This window comes from Salvia miltiorrhiza, chromosome 4 (assembly GCF_028751815.1).
Source record: "Salvia miltiorrhiza cultivar Shanhuang (shh) chromosome 4, IMPLAD_Smil_shh, whole genome shotgun sequence".
In the NCBI taxonomy this organism is placed as follows: Eukaryota; Viridiplantae; Streptophyta; class Magnoliopsida; order Lamiales; family Lamiaceae; genus Salvia; species Salvia miltiorrhiza.
The window spans coordinates 42,364,965-42,384,266 of record NC_080390.1 but is presented as its reverse complement, the minus strand read 5'-3'; the positions used below and the strand labels follow the sequence as shown (position 1 = coordinate 42,384,266).

The window sequence follows — 19,302 nt, the reverse complement described above, 5'->3', positions numbered from 1 at the left end:
ATGCAACTCGCACGCAGGCGAGACCTCAACACCACACTCAACGGTGGGAAAACATCACCGCACGTAGGCGAGAACGCTCTGCGTGTGAGACCATTAAAAGGGAATGAAGGTCAGAATGGTGTTCACGGCAGGTGTATAGCATAACACTCTCAATAATATATAGTATTTAACTAAAATTCTAATTTCAGAAGAGCATTTTCCCCCCTTCTTTTTTTCCTTCCCCAACTTTATAGAACCTCTCAAACTTAAATAAAACGGATTAAGATAATTGGCGTGGAGAATGTATAGATCGTTGCAATTATTGAGTCAGTGTCGTGTAGAATTTTGTTTGGTAAAAAATTTGGACAATAAATCACTTTAATATATCCGTCAACTTCGCTCAATTTCATAATTATAACTGAGATTACGGGTGCAGAGTGCTTAACGATTTTATTCTTTTAAGAAAATAATATACTATTTCATAATTACATAGTAATTAAACAAGAGATTTAAACTATACTTTAGTATTCAAGTTAGACAACATTAGCGATCCAAACTCGTTCACTCCACCAATAGAAGATCTCACGGCAAGAACTGAATCATTCTAGATGAAATGGCATCCGTTCACTGGGATATGGTTTTGATTCCCTTTGAAACATCCAAAACAATAATTTATTACAGCTATACGAAACTACAAGAAAAGAAAAGCTACTACACTTCACTTTCGAAAGTGTAAGTGACAAGAGAAGCAAGTAACACATTTTGCTTCAAAGCAAAACAAATCACTTGTATTCCAAAATCATGTTGTTCTCTGGAGCCAATCCCACGCAGGCCCTCAAAATGTTCTCAAGCATTGCTCGTTGCTTCGATAGTGCATTCACAACGGGCGTGCCTGGAGGAACCCGCAGATAAAAACATAAACTCACTATCTGAGTACATATTTCCACCATTCTTGATTGAACCGTAATGCTCAATGTGCTTACAAGAGGGGCTTTAGTTAGGTAGCTGAGAACCGTAGCAACGGGGTGGAACGAATGGAACTTGCCCTATTTCAGACAAGATGGCGTTGTGTTATTGCAAAAATGGAAGGTCCAGAGAATGTAATTTTGTAGGAAACAAACAAACCTCTCCTTGAGTTTTTTGAGTTGAATGCGAGTGGTGAGTTCTGCGAGAAGAACCAAGTCTAAGATGATAGGAGCAGCAAGAAGAGAGTCCTCACAAGTGTTGTGTAACACTATTATGCTTCTCCTTCCCATGACGATCTCGGATGTGTACTCATCCATGGCTCTCTTGCTGTCTCCCACATACGGAACATACCACATAAATTAAGTTCAGATTTCCAATAGTTTGATTTATTTAACCAAACAAGAGCTACTACAAGTGGGAGTGATGGTAGAGTACCTTGATCACCACAACGTGGTCGGGGTGCTCTCCTTGTTCATAGAAGATGCCATTGCTGGCAACCATGTCATCAACCACATTGCTCTTGGAGATCTCCTTGGACCGGAAGGTTTGAGACGCAGATAGATTCATTCCATCATTGTTTCCCAAATGGTTGTAGCTCACAATTGATATTGGCTATTCACAAACAAGTTGTGAGAACATCACTTTCATCTATAGCATCAAAATGTGGTGAGAATTTGTCATACCTTAATGCCAGCTCCAACAAGGAAATCAACTAGCGCGGATTTCATCTTAGTTTGGCCGCTCTTGAAGTTATCCCCGCCAATCAAACTGTTTCTCTGAATGGCCAAATCAATCAGCCCTGCATCCAAGAATTTGTTAGCCAACTTTTTGCAAGGGGAATATGGTATTAATCTGAAGGCATTACCTGGAACAAATGTGTTTTGTGGGCTGCCATTGATAAAGGGAACATTTTCAAGAACACAAGCTATGGCATATAAGGTTGAAGGCGATATCTCAGCCTCGTATCTCTCCAATGAGGCCATGAGGCTTTCAACTGTGTCGTTTAGCCCAACAACAACGTTACTGTATCTCTCTGTGTTGGCTGTCCACAATACTACTACCTTGTCGACCTTATTTTGCTCCTTAAAGTTCCTATTAGATGACAACCCCATGTGTTCGTATTGCTATAATTAATGCTCATCATTGCCAAAATCCAACTATTCATATCCTATTTAACCATTGGAAAGCATCTAAACATGAAAATAGGTTACCTGATGTCTTTGATGATTTAATGAACATGTTCTTTCTTAGTTCCTTTGATGATGTTGTTCGCACACGTGCTTTGATTAGCTGCGATGAAATCAGGATCGTAGATTCCATGGAGAGGGACCATATGCTCCATGTAGGGTCTAAGCTGCTTCTGAAGGTCAATATCCAACACCTTAGCCCTGGCCAAATTCATGTTACTAATGTCCCACCCTCCAAATACTATATCATCTGGATTCGCCTAATCAAAGTTAAAAAATGAATCATTCAAAAACATCAGCAAACAACAATCACTTTATTCAACTGAAATTATAGATAATGTCCATTCTAGACAGTAGATAATAATATCCATTTTGAGAGTTAGTACTATGGGAAGCAAGCTCTTGAATGGAGCATAGATTTCTTCTCCATTGAAAGAACCAACTCTGATTGATGATGCCTGTGTCAATGACCCAAAATAGTTGGCCTGTTGCACCTTGTCTTTTGTTGCCCATGAAATACCCCTGTCAAAATTCCAAAATCCCATATCTCAATCTTTTCTCATACTTCTTCTATAAGCGCCCATAAGAAATTCATCAATCTTGCTATTTCTCTACTAATTAAAACACACAAATGTCCAAGTATGACTCTTAATTTGATCATTAAAAAATAAGAAGTCCTATAGCAGTCCAAGGTAAGAAGAAATCCAATGACTAAACAAAAACATAAAGAAAATCTGGATTAAACAAAAGCTAATGGAACAGTACGTAAATTCGTTAAAAAAAGAAGTTACTCTAGATTTGCAATGACACCACCAGTTAGTGTTGAGCCATTGTTGCCACCCCATCCAACAAACATAACCCTGCAAAATGTGCAATCAAACAAATAAAATTAAACGTGACATGATCCAATTTTGTCGATTGAAAGAAATGATTTAGAGAACAATACCCTAATTTGGGGACATGGGTGTGAGTCTTAAAAATCATAATTGAGGGTTTTGGGCTTGACAATCCACTGATAGCTACCATTTATGTTCTCGTGAACAAGCTCAGTGGTTTCATAGTTATACACAGAATGAATCTCATTTGCGGTGTAGGTAACGTTGGGGCTGTCAACCTTGAAGCTCTTGATGAACATGATGTTTTTAAGGAGTGAGAAACAATGTAGCTCTGGTAGTGAAGGTGGCTGCGTGATGGCAGCGAATTGAAACTAGTTGGCTACATATAGGCAGTTTGGCTGCCCACGTGGCAACATGCTAGTGGCTCGGGGCCCACTTCCAGAATTGTTTGGGTGGTCTATCTTGAAAGTGCAAAATCAAAATATTTATGGAACAATTGCATGGGAAAAAGAACATACGAGAAAACATTAAAGGAAAGCCAGAAAATAATGTATCTCGTGATGCTGAATGGGTTAACCCGTGGACCTTTGACATGTGAAAAAGATAATAATGAAGAAAAGAATTATATCACAAATTAACTTTAGAGTTTTCCAGAACAAAACTAGTAATTTAATTAGCATAATGGCCTCGCCAAAATTAAGTGTTGTGCATACTTTAAATTAATAACAGCTGCATGATTTCCTCGTCATCAAATAAGATAAAATAATGATCAATTAGTTAAAAATGGACTCAGTCTTTAACTAGAAATTTTCTTTTTGGAAAACTGTAATTAGAATTTTAAATGTAGGGATTTGAATCGATTTAGAAAAAATAAATACTAACTATTTGTAGTTTATTATGTATGAAAAATAAGGATATTCAAATTGAACCTTTTAAATTTATACAAGGAAAAACGAGAAGGAAAGCACCGGCTGCAGCCTAAAGCAATTTTTATGCGAAAAATCAAACCCACAAAATATAACTACTTCAGTTTTCTTAAACTCCACATTTTATTTTAATCTTGTACTTATTTATTTCTTTAGTTCGTGGATACACACAAGACCTGATTTAAATATTGGTTATACTTTAAATTCATAATTTTTCAGTCATGAGATTGTCACTCCACTATTCTTTTATAATGAATTTATCTCTCCATCACTCCCATGTTTTGACATTAAAGAAGATTTTTTAAGAAAATTATGGCAGGGGGACAATACTAGTTCTATCAATCATGAATTCTATGATCAACATTTTATTCGGCACAACTTCAAAGTGAAGATTTCATCTCCTATAGTTCTAAATCCAACATTGTAAATCATTTGTCATGATCTTTGCGTTATCACTTATAATACGCATATTTCCCCCCTTATCTACATAATCCTATAATGTGTACAAATAAACGTAATATATTATCATAAGAAAATGTAAAAAGTTTGAGTAAAAAAAAAGAAAATGTAAAAAGTAAAAACCAGCCTCACAAAGCCAATCCTACGAAAATTGACAAGTGTGTGATGTGGGCTTAAATATGGGGCTGAAGAATAACGGGCCACGGTCGTCTATTTCAACACCTTTGAAAAGGACTAGACAACTAGTAGGAACAAAGGCGCCGTTTGGATGTTACTTTCATTTCACTTTTTCAATTTTAATTTAGTGAAACCCTAATCTAGACATATATAATTTCATTATTTTCGAACCACATATATGATGTTTTTAATGTCCATGTACAAATATTTAATCTCGCAGCAGTCAACGTTACCGAATGTAATAGATAATGTAACAAACGAAAAACTTCAAATTGATAACCAAGTTCGGTAATAAAACAGCTACGTCTGGAGGGTCACACCCAGGGTAAATTATCCACTAATGAAGTTAAGACATACTCCCTGCGTCCACAAATATTGTGTATTTATTACTCCCACCGTCCTCATAAAATGTATCCAATTTGCCATTTTTGTCCGACCTCATAAAATATATCCAAACTATTTTTTATAAGTTTTTCACTCACAAAGTGAGACCCTTACTCCACTCACAACACATTTAACTACTTTATTAAAACTCGTGCCATTTAGAAATTCATACTTTTTATAAGAATGGAGGGAGTACTATTTTCGTCCGTCCACAAAGAAAGGAAGATGTTTGAAAGATGTTTTGGGCACGGACCAAAATGAAAAGAAAAGAAGATGTTTGAGGGACGAATGATGTATTAAATATGATGATGAGTAAAGTATGCATGGTCGGGAAGCAGAGCTGGAGCCGGGGAGAGAAGGATTACCTCGATCTATCCTTCGAGGAATTCTTACCCAGCGAGGTCTTTGGCGGGCAATTAATGGTATTTCTGCTAAAGGAGCAGGCAGCACTGAAGGTCACGGCTGAGCAGGGATATCACAGCGCTGGAGGTCACAGCTGAGCAGGGATATTACAGCGCTGCATAACAGACAAAATCCGACAAATTGCTGACACACTCGACGGCTACTTGTATGGGCTATTCCCTTACCTAAATCAGAACATGTACAATGACGTTAAAAGACCTTTCCACCCTTCTCTTGTATCTCTATAAATAAGAGTTCCCTCCCTTATTGTAAACTTACGCAACATGAAATATAATGTTGAATTACTTACTAAACATTTATTTTAAATTTAATAATAATACGAGTTTTATAGTTGAGTTATACAATGTTGTTTAATTTAATTTGTAGTCTTTCAAAATTAAATTAAACATAATGCAAAATATGTTCTTAAACTAAATAAAAATAAATAAAAAACCGACGGTTCAGACCTCAACCTGAATCATCGGTTTCGATCGCGGCCTGATACCTCCTACACTTTTTAAAGGGTTGGTTCAAGTTTACCTCCATAGTGAACCGTAAATCATCGGTTTAAGTCCGAAATCGATAATTTCTGAGCGTGTGCATCAGTGTAACATCCAAAAAATAAAACAAAAAAAGAACTTCAAAAGCGATTGGTAAGTCTAGTTGTTTTATTTATATTTTTTCCATGTTGATGATCTAGTTGACTCCAAGACGAAAATTCCAATGCCTCCATCCAAATGGCATGGTTGAAGGTATGAAACCTAGTTTTCATCACCAACAAACTATTAGAAACAAAATCATTCGTGTCTTCACTCTTCTTTCCTTCTCCGTTGATTAATGTGTGTGTATGTATATTATATATCTATATATATTGACGACCTCTGTGGATAAAATTACATTTTGATATCAAAATGTGCTTCGATTTGCCGTACAAATTGAAGAAAGGAAAACTCGTATTTGTGAGGAAAAATGATGGCGAAGATAGTGAAGAAATAGGGCTATTGGTGAAGGAGATTGAGAAATGGAACAACAAAAAACCAGTAGGAGTCACACAAGGAGAAGCTCGTAATGATGATCTGTATTCCTCCAATCACAAATCTTGACAATAATTTTTGTTGTTTGGTGATGTAAGTGATGTTTTTACTACGAGAAAATATTTCTAATTTCATAATTGATTGGAAAGTTTTCTTTTCCTTTTTTTTTTGTTTTTGAGTACTTAACTTTTTTCTTTTAACTGAATTGTATCAAGTGAATGTTAAACATGCCTGGAGGGGAAATTTAATAGTATCAATTTCACACCATTTGATGTGCTGTGAATAGGGCTGTAAATGAACAAAGTTGCTCACAAATTATTCAGGGTTCGATTCTAAAAAGCTCATTCGGAGCTCGATCCGATAATAAACGGCGAAGCCCGACCCCCACATGAATGGCGATCAGCATCACGGCGTTGCCCGACCCCCCACATGAACATCTCTTTTCCTTCCATTTCCTGAAAATTTCTTCAAATCCAGCAATCCCCTGAGCTCTTCGCGATTTCCTGATTTTGCCCCAATCGGGTACTGCAAATAATTCCCCTGATTTGGAATTCGCCCCTCAAAATTAAAAGATTCAACATGTACTTATTTTCAAGAACCATATGCTTGTTTTCGGGAACCCCAAATTCAGATAACCAAAATAAAATTCAGATGACCAACTCCAAATCGAGATCCCATTTTTGTTTGTGAGTATAAATTTTTCCAAAAGCTGAATTTTTTTATTCTCTCGAGCTGGACGTACGGATGGACCCATTTCAGCATGGTATCCAAAATTTTGGAAAAAGTTTCTTCAATCCTTGAGTCAAACATGTGGTTACGAGCCCAAGATGATTTCCCCAATAATTTAGAGAGAATGGATCAGAAAAACAAAATATAGAAATGCCCCTTTCTGCCGATGCGATTCTTTTTTTCTAGAAGCTCGAGAAGGACCTGCTAGAAAATCAAAGAAATTTTGAGGATTGTTGATTACAAATCGAAAATTTTCAGAACTGGGTGCTTCCCCATATAAAATTTTAATCTCCATGAATTCCTCTTGACAGAGTTCCGCTTCATCAGTTTTGTCGGCGTCGGCATAAAGGAGGATCTCGAGAAGCTGCAGAGCGACTACGGGATCGGCGGCGGCGCGCTACGTGGACTGGCAGCGGAGGCGTATGGCATGGAGGAGCTGGAGAGAGCGGGGCTGAAAACATTAGCGAGAGTTGTGTTGGGGAAGGAGGTGGAGATGGGGTGGGACCCACAAGAAAAAAAAAATTAAGTTAAACGGCGTTTACGTGGGGACAATCCGCACCATTGTTTCGAAAATTCAAAAAGGTTAACGCATCTTGCCCGAGTTTAGGGGTAAAAGCTATAGGGCCTAGAGGTGTCAAGTTCAGAGCTTGCACCTTAGCCCTATAATATTTATAGCCAAACATGCGCTTTGTTGGTTTAATGAAAAATGATTAGCATTTAAGGTGAAAGAGACTCGTGAGTTTGTGATATGATTATTAAATTAATTATTAATTTACCAATAAAAAACATATAACCGAAAAGAATATTAGTAGAATATTTTTTTTTTCGAACAACTAGTAAAATATTTAAATTGCAGCAAAAGATATCAAAATCAGTCATTTCTCTAAGTAGGCCTGAAGTTGGGCCTAGAACGGCGGTGCTCAACAGAGATTCATTTACTGCTCAATGCAAGCAACAGAAATATTTATCTTTTTGAAAATATACTCTCTTCCTTTCGTGGCAATAGTAAACTTTCTTGTTGTGCTCCTAATACAAAGACCAAATAGTTCGTCCATATAGGAACAAAAAGCCCAAACAAATATTGTAAGCCCAGAATGGCCCATATTATGTAAAAGAGAATGAATGGATATGCTTATATTTTTTATGATTTTCATTAAATGGGCCGGAGTGGTTTGGCACTAGAATTCAATCTATTGTTTAATAGAAGTACAATTTCATCTTTTTTATTTGGCAACCATTCTTTCCATGCAATGCATAGATATCATCTATATATATATAAAAGCTCAACCATCAACATAAATAGTAAGTTATATTTTCCCGCCAAAATCACTTTACTAATTTTAGAATTAATTTTTTTTATTGTAATTTTTAGAAACTATATAGATAATTTTCTATATTATATATATATATATATATATGGGAGGCCTAAAATAAGAGTATTTCTTAAGATATAAAATAAGAATAATTTTCAGCCCTTAGATCATCAAGATCTACGGTTGATTCATAATCCTGTTGGATAGATTTATGGTCCTGAGTTCGAATCCCAAAGATAGCAAAATATTATTTTTCACAATTCATACCTTTATACAGCGAATTCATACGTGTTCTACATAAAAGTCATACATTAAAAATTGCTCTTATTTCTTATTTTAAGATGTGCTCTCACGGTAGCCCACCCATATATATATATATATATATATATATATAGGGGCGCGCTCCAGTGAGACCCCATATTTTTCGTGAAACACTAGGACAATGAATAAGACATATAATACTAATGAACAAAACGTATATCTAATGAACAAGATGTATATACTGATGAAAAATAAAATTTAAAAAATTCGTAATGAATAAGACATATATACTAATGAACAGGGCCGTATATACTGATGAACAATGCAGTATATACTGATGAATAACAAAATTTAAAATATTCTGCTCCCTCCAGGATTCGAACCCTGCGAAAAAAAATCTCCCTCCAGATACAATATCAGCCATAGGATTGATCAAATAAACGCATCAGATCGTGCCCTAGATCTCACTAAAATTAGGGGGTCTCATTGGAGCGGTCCCCTATATATATATATATATATATATATATATATATATATATATATATATATAAGCACAACCACTTTCAAAAATAGTAATTTATATTTTCCAACCAAAAATCACCTTACTATTTGTGGATATAATTTTTTATTTCTAATTTTTTTTATTCATTTTGTCTACTCTAGATTATATAGATATTTGTTTGTTATAATTTTTTTCTATTGATATAATTTATCACATTTTCATAGTTTTTTCAAAATAAAATGTATGCAATTTCATTAAATTTAAATGATGTGCTAATACAAAATTAAACTCTTCAATCTACTATATTTTTTATTTTTAAAGAAAAAATGATAATGGTTCTCCTATTAATGATTTTCCATTAAGTCATTTTCATAGTTTCTAGGTTGTATTATTATTTTATCTAAATACAAAATTTAAAATTAAACTATATATTCACTAAAAATAAAAAAGTGCATTAAATATAATATATTACCATTCACATACACACGCGCGCGCACAAACACACACACACACACACACACACACACACATATATATATATATATATATTAGTACTGTATATATTTCAGTATAAATTTTGTATAAGTTATTTTTAATATAATGTGTATATATTATATCATCTTTAATTTTGACATGTATGGTTTTGATTTGGACGAAATTAAAATTCAGTGTATTTATGTCACAACTTTATATACTTGAAAAAATACCAAAATTCACTAATAATTTGTGGATTTACAGTCAATTAACGCCTCAAAAAAATATGTTGTGAAATCCAAATCAGTAAAAAGTAATTAAAAGTTCCAAAAACCCTTTCAAGACTAATAGAAAATTTGAAAGAAAAATATCTATATATTTTGGTGGAAATTTTAAATAGATAATAATAATCATTAGATAAAAAGGTTTTGTCAAGATCTTAGTCAATTATTTGATAAGCCTCAAACTATAAAATGGTTTCATCTTCATTTTAATGCTGCTATCCTTATTACATCTATTTTATATAAAAATATAAATAATTTATAGAATTTTATTTTCTAAAAATATAATTTTTTTACTATTTTAATTAAATAGGTATCACCGTGCATCGCACGGGAATAATACTAGTATTTATTAATGTATAACCCGCCAAAATCACTTTAAATCAAACAGCTTTACATTATAAGAGCTCATTTAATACGCGGTATGAATAAGGTGTGATAAATTTAACTGAAATATCTTTAACTATATATCATATTAATATCGCGTTTTATAGAATGCATTAAAATATCTATAAAATATGATATATTGTTTGGTATCATGTATTAAGATTATATAATGTTAACAATAGTTCTAAGTAAAATCTGTATTATGTATACCACCTTCGTAGGTGGTATACATAATCACTCAAATAAGTATAATATTTTCGGGCATTTAATTTATAAAAGACGGTGTGTTTCGTATTATTTTTTTACCAAACAATATATTAGGGTGTTATAGGCATATTATCCATCCTAATTACCCGTACCAAACGACCCTTAATAGTATTCTTTTTTTAATGGTAGCTTCATCGCGAGAGCAAACAACATCAGGATGATGCTTCCGAATATGATATAAAATGTATGTGATCGATTTTAATAGAGAATAACATTATGTTATAGTTTACAAATATAAATCTATAAAATAATTTTATACTACGTTTAAGTCTAGTTACTTCTCATTGTTGACCGCGGTAGAATATGACAACTAAGCCGAAACGACGAGTCTAGAGTTGAACAACTCACAACTTTAATCACGGCGGAGCATAAAGATGAATCGAAATTATGAGGCAAGGGTTCAACCACCTGAACTGTCTAGAATGTATGTACTGATAACATTCATTTTTATATGATTAATTTTTAATGTTCTTAAGATGTCAATTTTGTAGGGAATTAAGTGTTTGATATTTGTTTTGTGCTTAAATTGTTTTATCTTATGCAATACTCGTATGATACATTGATACTTGGTTGTATTTTGATTGATTTTGCAGAAATATTAAAATAGAATTAGGAAAAATGATCTGAATAAAAATTGTAGATCGTCTAGTTCTTGAGCAAACGAATCGTGAATTGAAGTTCAAATGAGAGAGATATTGCCAAAACAACTAACCCGCGCGGAGCAGTGCAAAAATGGCAACGAAAACGGCGGGCGCCATTTTGCACCAAGATGGTCGTTTTCGCTCTGAAAATATTAACAAAAATGGAAATGAAAACGATGGGCGCCGTTTTCATGAACAAAAAGGGCGAGAGACGGAGTTTGTAGCCATTTTCGTCCGTCATTGAGTTATATTCAAGTTTTTCTCTGTATTATCAAGTTTTGTACCATGTTTATCCCCTGTGTTTATATATATGTCATTTTGTTGGCCAATATATAGCCGTCTTCGAACTATATAAAAATCCTACGATTTACAGGTTTAGAGATATCTTATACGATATCTATTAGAGATGTCTTATAGGATGTCATTTTTAAAAATGTTTGATGACTACACGTCGATATTTTGACTTGTCACATCAACTTTAATTTGAACAAAAATTGAATTTGTTGCAAAATTACTACAACATTAAAGTTCATGTATTTTCTTACACCTTTCAATCTTCATGTGCAAAATCAAACTACCCTCAAAGTTGGTGTATTTAGGCGCCAATAACCTTACAAAATAACCCCCAATAATAACTCTCCCTTAACCATACTACTCAATTTCAGGTGATAAACTTATGCTATACCACATATAACTTGTAACACCCCTTGAAGAAATTCTCGCGGTATAAAGTTAATAAACATAACAAATAACAAGAACAAACATTTCTTAAAAATAAGACCAGGAAAAAAATAACAGTTGTATTAATTGCACTAAATCTTGATAATTTGCATGGATATCATACCCACCAAATGGAATAGAAAAAATGTATCTAAAATTGACATTCACGATCTTTTTTTTAATGAGATCACAAGAATCATACAATAACCAAACTAGTATAGATTACCATATCCAAATATAATGAAAATTCAACATAGAGGTGAGAAAACTAAGAAGAATCTTTTAATACAACTTTATCATTTGAACTAGACTCATCGTCAACATTCATAAACTAATCAAACTACCAAGGGTGCATTTTCTCCATATTTTGAGGAGGATATTGATTGCCAAAATAAAACCCATCTTCATGCACGACCCATACGCATCGGTTTCGATCAACATTGAGTTGGTCGAATCGACAATCTTCTGAAATAGTATAATTGAAAACCTCAAAACTTGTGCTTTTCGAAGAGCACCAAAAATGACAGAAATACATGGTAGTTAAAAATATATTCCTATGAAAATACCAATGGAAATTCTCGTGCACATTAAGTCGCTTAAAACCAAAATCATTATCTTTAGAGGCACAATGAATAAGAAGGGACTCAGGGAGTCCATTAATAACATGAACCTCAAATCCATATGTACCAAAACTAATGGTATGATAGAAACGAGAGGATAAAATTAGTAGAGAGTAGAAAATTTTGGATGTAGCGCTCACCATTTCACTATTTTTTTTTTTTTTTGGTTAAAACGACTCTTTTATAGTTTGTCCTTGCAATGGCATTGCATATTTGTTCATCCTTACACAATTAACTAGAGAATCTACAATCGAGTTTGGTTTCAATAAGAACAAGGAAAGATTATTTAAGTTTGTATAATTTATTGTGATGAATATTGAAATAGTGTTTGTTTCAAAATAATGAATATGCAACTAACTGAATATCGTTTCAATAGATGATCTATCCGAGAGAATTTATTGCATCTTAACCTGCTTTATTTTGAATTATTTGTTGATACCGTCTTTTAACGACATAAAGTTGTGAAAAAAAGAATTGATCGAGCATTTATTATTATTTTCATTTTAACCATTTTTACCGTGGTGGCTCAGATTTATACATACTTATATATAGGTCAAGGTTCAATGAAAAAGGCCTATATGTAGAAAAGAAAGAAGAAGAAATCTCAACCACCCAATCAACTTAATCTAACGGTAATTGATCATTCTTAAAATCAACGTCCAATTTTCATTAAAGGTTACTTTAGTTATTTTCATATTAATTGTATCGTTTATATGCACTACAATATCTCAATCATATCTGTTTATTTTAGGAAGATATTAGGCTTTGGTCTCTAATATGATAAATCAACGCATTTTTTTTTAATCTCTAATATGATATTTGAGTTTGTTACTCATTAAAACATTGTTAATTATACTAAATTGACTTTTATAAAGTAAATGGGAAATCACTGTAATGAACCTGGATTGTTTAAATGCAGAAGTTCAGCATATTATATTATAAATTCAACATATTGTAAAAGTAAAACGATGGAAACACCTCCCTTCATTTTTTCCGAAAATCAAACAAGAGCTTAAGTGTGCTCCCTTCGCCGGCTCGTTTCTGCACCGACCGGCAACTAGGCCGTGAGCCATCAACATGTAGTTGTTCCTTCATCTTCAGACTACCACTATCACAAATCGAAAAGCCGAAATACTCTCTCCATCTGTTAGGTCCTGAGGGTCTCGAATAGGTGTATGGGGGGGAATACACTATAGGCTATTTTTAGCTTAATCTACTGACCTCAATCAGAGGGATCTCAGTCAGAGATCAAAATGAAACTTTGCACGCAAACAAGGACTCCTGTTTTACTGAAATCAGTTTTGACCAACAGGGTTGACGACTGATATTGAAAGCTCTTCAGTAATGAGTTATCAGTTAAGTTGCTGGAACTTAACTGATGCAAGTAAGGGCTTCAGTCGTGTTTGCTAGGATAGAGATGATATCACTCTTCCTGACTATCAGAGGATAGTTCAGTCAGATCGATATCATGCGCAGCGGAAATTAAACTTAGTTTCATAATAGCCTCAGTGGAGCAGGTTGTTGGATTAAGGTTTCTCTTTGCTGTTAGTCAGTGTTCAGTTTTATCAATTGAAATAGCACAAGTAAGAATGTAAAACTGAAAGCTGTAAATAACACAGAGACTTTTACGTGGTTCAGAAAAACCCTTTCCTACATCCACGGTTGGTTGATCAGACCAACAATCCACTCCGCAAGTGCTTCACTGGTGCACTGCAAACCGTACCCGTGTGCTTGCCTGGTACACACAACCGTAAACTGAAGAAAACCCTTCTTCAGCACCCACACAACCTCGCGTAGGATTTCCCTGCTAAGCACACCTCGTGCTCAGACTTTTCACTCAGAGTTCAGAGTACCTTCCTGAACTCCGAACCACTCAAACACTCTTATGGGGGGGAGGTTTGAACGAGTGCCAACTATACTTACAAAGAACAAGTTCTTTGAAGCAAGTTTGACCTTTGGCTTCTGGGTAAACAGATATATGCCTAGGGTCTAAGAGAATGTATGTAATCAGCAGTGACTGATTTTGGCTTTGGAATTCTCTTCTTCGATTTAAGCTTTGGGGCGGTTAAGCTTTAGGCTGAGTAGCAATTTTGGCAGAGCTTCAGCTTATGTCGTTGAATCGGTGAAGGTTGAAGTGATCCTCGAGCGCTATTTGTAGGAGAACTCTTGAATAGATCCGTTGGCGTAAATCGTCCTCAAGATTTCTTCCGTTGGAGAGCAATTCGAATTTGGGCTGAGGCTTCAATCTTCGAGGTTCCTTGTCTGTGTGGAAACGACTCTCTTTGATGGACAGGAGATGTGACGTCTCTGAAAAGTTACCACCAGATAGGAATGACCTCTGTAGAGATAAGATATTCTGAGATCTCTGCATTTAATGTGGCTGTACTTGTGCGTACGTGGCTTCCTCTGAACGTCGGAAGATCAGTCCTATGAGGAATGCTCAACTGATACTTGACTTTAGTATCAGTCCATTGCGCGCATTAAATAATCAGTCTTCAATTGATTCTTCAACTGATACTTCAGTGGGTATCTGCAGTCTTCAGTCTTCAGTCTTCGTTCTTCAGTCTTCAGTCTTCAGTCTTCGACACCGCAAGCTAAACTAGAAACGAACTCTAACACTTGAGTTCAAAACGATTCTAGTCTATTACATTTAAGTCCTATGAATTTTGGTATCATCAAAACAAGGGTTAGGATATTCCACAAGGTTCCCAACACCATCTCCCCAACCAACGGCCGCAACATCCTTCGGCAACCAACGTCAAGTTCCCGACGTAGCAACCGGTCGATTTACGGCCTCTGTTTCTCTCTCTCCCTACTGTAACGGAGAGTCGGGACACCACCTTCGTGTAGTCCATTGTTCCACGCACACAAACGGCTAAGCCGAGAGTCTCCATGGCCAAACACCATCGCGAAACGATGACTGAAAAACCACTCGGCGAGCAACATAACAATCTGCAACGAACTTATTGATTCAGTTTATTGAACGTTGTATCATAAAACAATAATCTTAATAGACTAATAAGAGTTATGGTTCTACCCTACTTGATCCAAGGTACAAAATTCTTTTTGATCTACAATTTCAGAATTGTCATTTTGTATTGCATGTTCATGCTTAATGCTTTGAACCATCAATATAATTTAATGAACTTTCATTTAAAATTCATACCCACATCTGCAGATTTCTCAGTTTCCAACCATGTATCCTTCAAGCCACCATGTTCGCCGAACTGCAGACGATGATGAAACCAAAAAATACAAAGCAAAAATACCCTTACAAATGTAAAGATTAAAATTCGTTGAAATCCTTATATGATCGCCATTTAGAAGGACAGTTGCGATAAAATGGGGATCTGATGAAACTTACCTTAATCATACCGAAAATGCAATGACGGATATAACCTTTTCAATTAAAAAAATTCAAATCCAACGCATGATTTAATCAAAGAATAGATTTCGTCCATTTTTTATGAACCGTTCGATCTTAGTAAATCAAGGAGTGAGATTCATTCTTACTTCTTAATCTTAAGGATTTTTTTTCTATAAAAGCTAACCCCATATATATATATGTGTGTGTGTGTGTGTGTGTGTGTGTATGTATAAATCTGAGCCACCACGGTAAAAATGGTTAAAATGAAAATAATAATAAATGTTCGATCAATTCCGGATGAGGACAAAGTTCATTTAATTTCCATCTAGTTATGTTCCATGGTAGAAGTCATCACCTTAGGGTGTGTGTAATAACTGAATTTGTTAAATGAATTTGAATAGGAGTACATTTTAATCAGTTTATTTAACAAATTTAGTTATTACACACACCCCTAAGGTGATGACTCCTACCAAGGAATATAACTAGATGGAAATGACATGAACTTTGCACTCATCCAGGAAATAATACTCTAAATACTCCATTCGTCCCATGAATCTTGACACGTTTGGTTTTGGCACGGGAATTAAGGAGTTGTAGATAAGTGTTTTAAGTGTGTAGGTAATAAAGTATAAAAGTGATAGGAGAGAAAATGTAATATTTTTGGACTAATTATTACCTTATTTAGAAATGTGTCAAGATTCGAGGGACGGTCCCAAAAAGGAATACGTGTCAAGATTCGTGGGACGGAGGGAGTAAAAAAGAAATACATGAAGAATACGATTCAGACTGAAAATTGTGATTCAACCTTAATATTTCATATTGTTAGAGTATAGGTTATACTCTATAGATGTGTTCTCTTTACTTGATAAATTTATTATGAGAAAAAGAAGGACAATAAAAATTTACCCCTTTAAATTCCTTCTTTATTTTCTCTCATTTTCTATAAAAGGAAATTCTATCATTCTTCATCTCTTCTTTTCACTCCAAAGCAGTTATTCCTCCATTTTTGGTGTGATAATAGAAGTGAAAATGAGATATGAGAAAAGGGTAAAATTCTCTTTTGTAGAAATCGAGGGGAAAAGAAGAGATTTAAGGGAATAAAATTTTGTTATTCCTCATTTTTTTCATGATAAATTTATCAACCTAAGAGAACACACTATGTAGACAACATTGTATCTTCTGTTCTTAGTACAATATCATCATATGTACCAGTTGGTGTTAGAACAACATGATCCTTATCAGCAAGCGAATTTCAGACTCTTCAGGCTTCTTATCTCCAGATTATTGAAGTATTGTTTGATCAAGATTATGGACATGATCGTTAATTGTTATTCTCAAGGAGTTCTCAGATTATGGATATATGTGTTTGTACTCATCTTCAAGGAGTTGTTACCCTTCATGATTAGGAAAGTAATACTTGGGCCGTAAGAGAACAATGAGGACATGAAGGCTATTTAAGAAGACCATATTTCGTTTAAGAAGGTGGAGAAATTTCGTGCCAAACTAATCTCGCATGAAGTCGATAATTATTACTCTCTCTGTCCCAGTCCAATAGTCTCATTTCTTTTGGGCACGAAAATTAAGAAACTTGCTTTTTGAGTGTAAAATGTGTGAGATCATATTGTTTGTAGTATAAAATCATTACTAAAAATAGAAACAGGACTATTGGAGTGGGACATCACGAAAAGAAAAACAGGACTATTAGAGTGGGACGGAGGGAGTATGTTTTTACTAGTTGCACCCCAGACTAGTTGCACGAGATGCATTTCCTAGTACTGGTTCTTTTCTTGGTTCTAATAGAAGAGTGTTTATGAGCTATACACTATTGAGTATACTTTGTAAAAGAGTTGTAGACTCTTGTTTATTTGGTTCCTGTTCATCAAGGGATTAAGTGGTGAAAGAGATGAGTTCACATCTAGGGGGAAAGTCATTGTCTTGCTTTCAATTGTCCATCATAGGTAAAATTTTGGGAAGGTATAAGGGCATAGTAAGAGGGAGCCTTTTTGTGTAAGTCCATTTGTATTTTATCTTCAATTAGTGGATTGTTTTTCATGGGCACATAAATCTTGGAGCCTCCTCCTCCTGCATATCATTAAATGCAGGAATGGCTTGATATGCTTTAGAGGTTGACTTCTCTTTAAGCTTTTAACTTAGGGTTGACGTGACATAAGTGAATCTGGATTCATGTTCACGGGAGATTAACATAGAAAACTCACTATCACCTGCGATAACAATATTACAAGATCGAGCGAGAACAAGCTCTTAATCACAGAGATCCACTATTCTCTATCCCTATCACTCTAACAACTTTATCCCAACTTTTCATAATGAAACACTAGATTACTCTCTCTCACGTTGTACAGTGTGTAGCTACAATTATTTATAGAAAAATAAAAGTAACTACCATAAATGGGCTTTGTCTACCCTAGGCGCCCGCTTACTAGGCGGGGACGTTGATCTTCCGCCACGTGTCCTGCCATAGAAACCAATACTTCCCACTTTTTGATTCTAGTTTTGGTCCATTTTTTATTGTGGTTTTGCAGATGCAAATTTATATTGGCACCCCCTTTTTGACGGAAATGTCTAACTCACGCACCATTTCCCTCTCTTCTTCTTTGTGTGTGTGTGTGTCTCTCTCTCTCTCATCTCTCGTCCCCCTTTCTGTCCCTCTCCTGGCCGCGGCCGCCTCCCTTCTCCGGCGACTCCCGCCGCCTTGTCAGTGCCTACCACTCCTCCTCTCATCTCCCCCTCGACTGGTCGACGGCAGCTGCCACCATCGCCGCTTCTGCATCGACAGCAGCACACCCCAGCCGCCGCCTCCCCTTTTCCAGATCTGGTGCTGCCAAACCACCGTCGCCGCCTCCCTGCCCATTTTCGCCGGCCGCCGTGGCGCGGCAGTGCCCGGCGACGCCTATTAGCCAGCTCCCCCTTCGCCTCTCCTGCTCTCCAGCAATCATACACCCGATTTCCCCCATTTTCTCTAATTTCTCATTATTCTTTTAATTATTTATGCTTAAAATATATGGATTACTACTGAAAGGAAAATGATTAGTGATTAGGTGTGTGCTTGTGATTTTCTGAATATATATGTATATTGAATGTTTAGAACAACAAAATTTGCAGTTGCAGAGATGTAAAAACAGAAAATGATAAATTGTTGCCTTGAAATAGAAATTTCATAGATTCAAAACAAATACCATGTTGATTGATCTGCTGCTAGAGAGAAAAACTTGATTATTTTGTGAGTATAGTTTTTGCTTTGTAAAATTGCAGAGATGGAGCAGAAGTTAATATATATGATGAGCATATTGCTGAATATATTTGTGGATAAATTAAATGATATATTTAAATAAATTAATTAAAATATTTAATAGAAACAAGAAATAATAA

General features: G+C 35.1%; 1 long non-coding RNA gene and 1 pseudogene across 1 annotated transcript; one reads left to right on the top strand and one right to left on the bottom strand.

The window, feature by feature from the left end:
* Positions 1 to 485: 485 nt before the first annotated feature.
* LOC131021803 (inositol-3-phosphate synthase-like) lies at positions 486 to 3,706 on the bottom strand (annotated as a pseudogene).
* A 2,321-nt stretch (positions 3,707 to 6,027) lies between these two features.
* On the top strand, positions 6,028 to 7,520 carry LOC131021802 (uncharacterized). The gene is made up of 2 exons (XR_009101075.1): positions 6,028 to 6,443; positions 7,391 to 7,520. It is a non-coding gene; the product is annotated as an uncharacterized LOC131021802 (long non-coding RNA).
* The last annotated feature ends 11,782 nt before the right edge of the window (positions 7,521 to 19,302 follow it).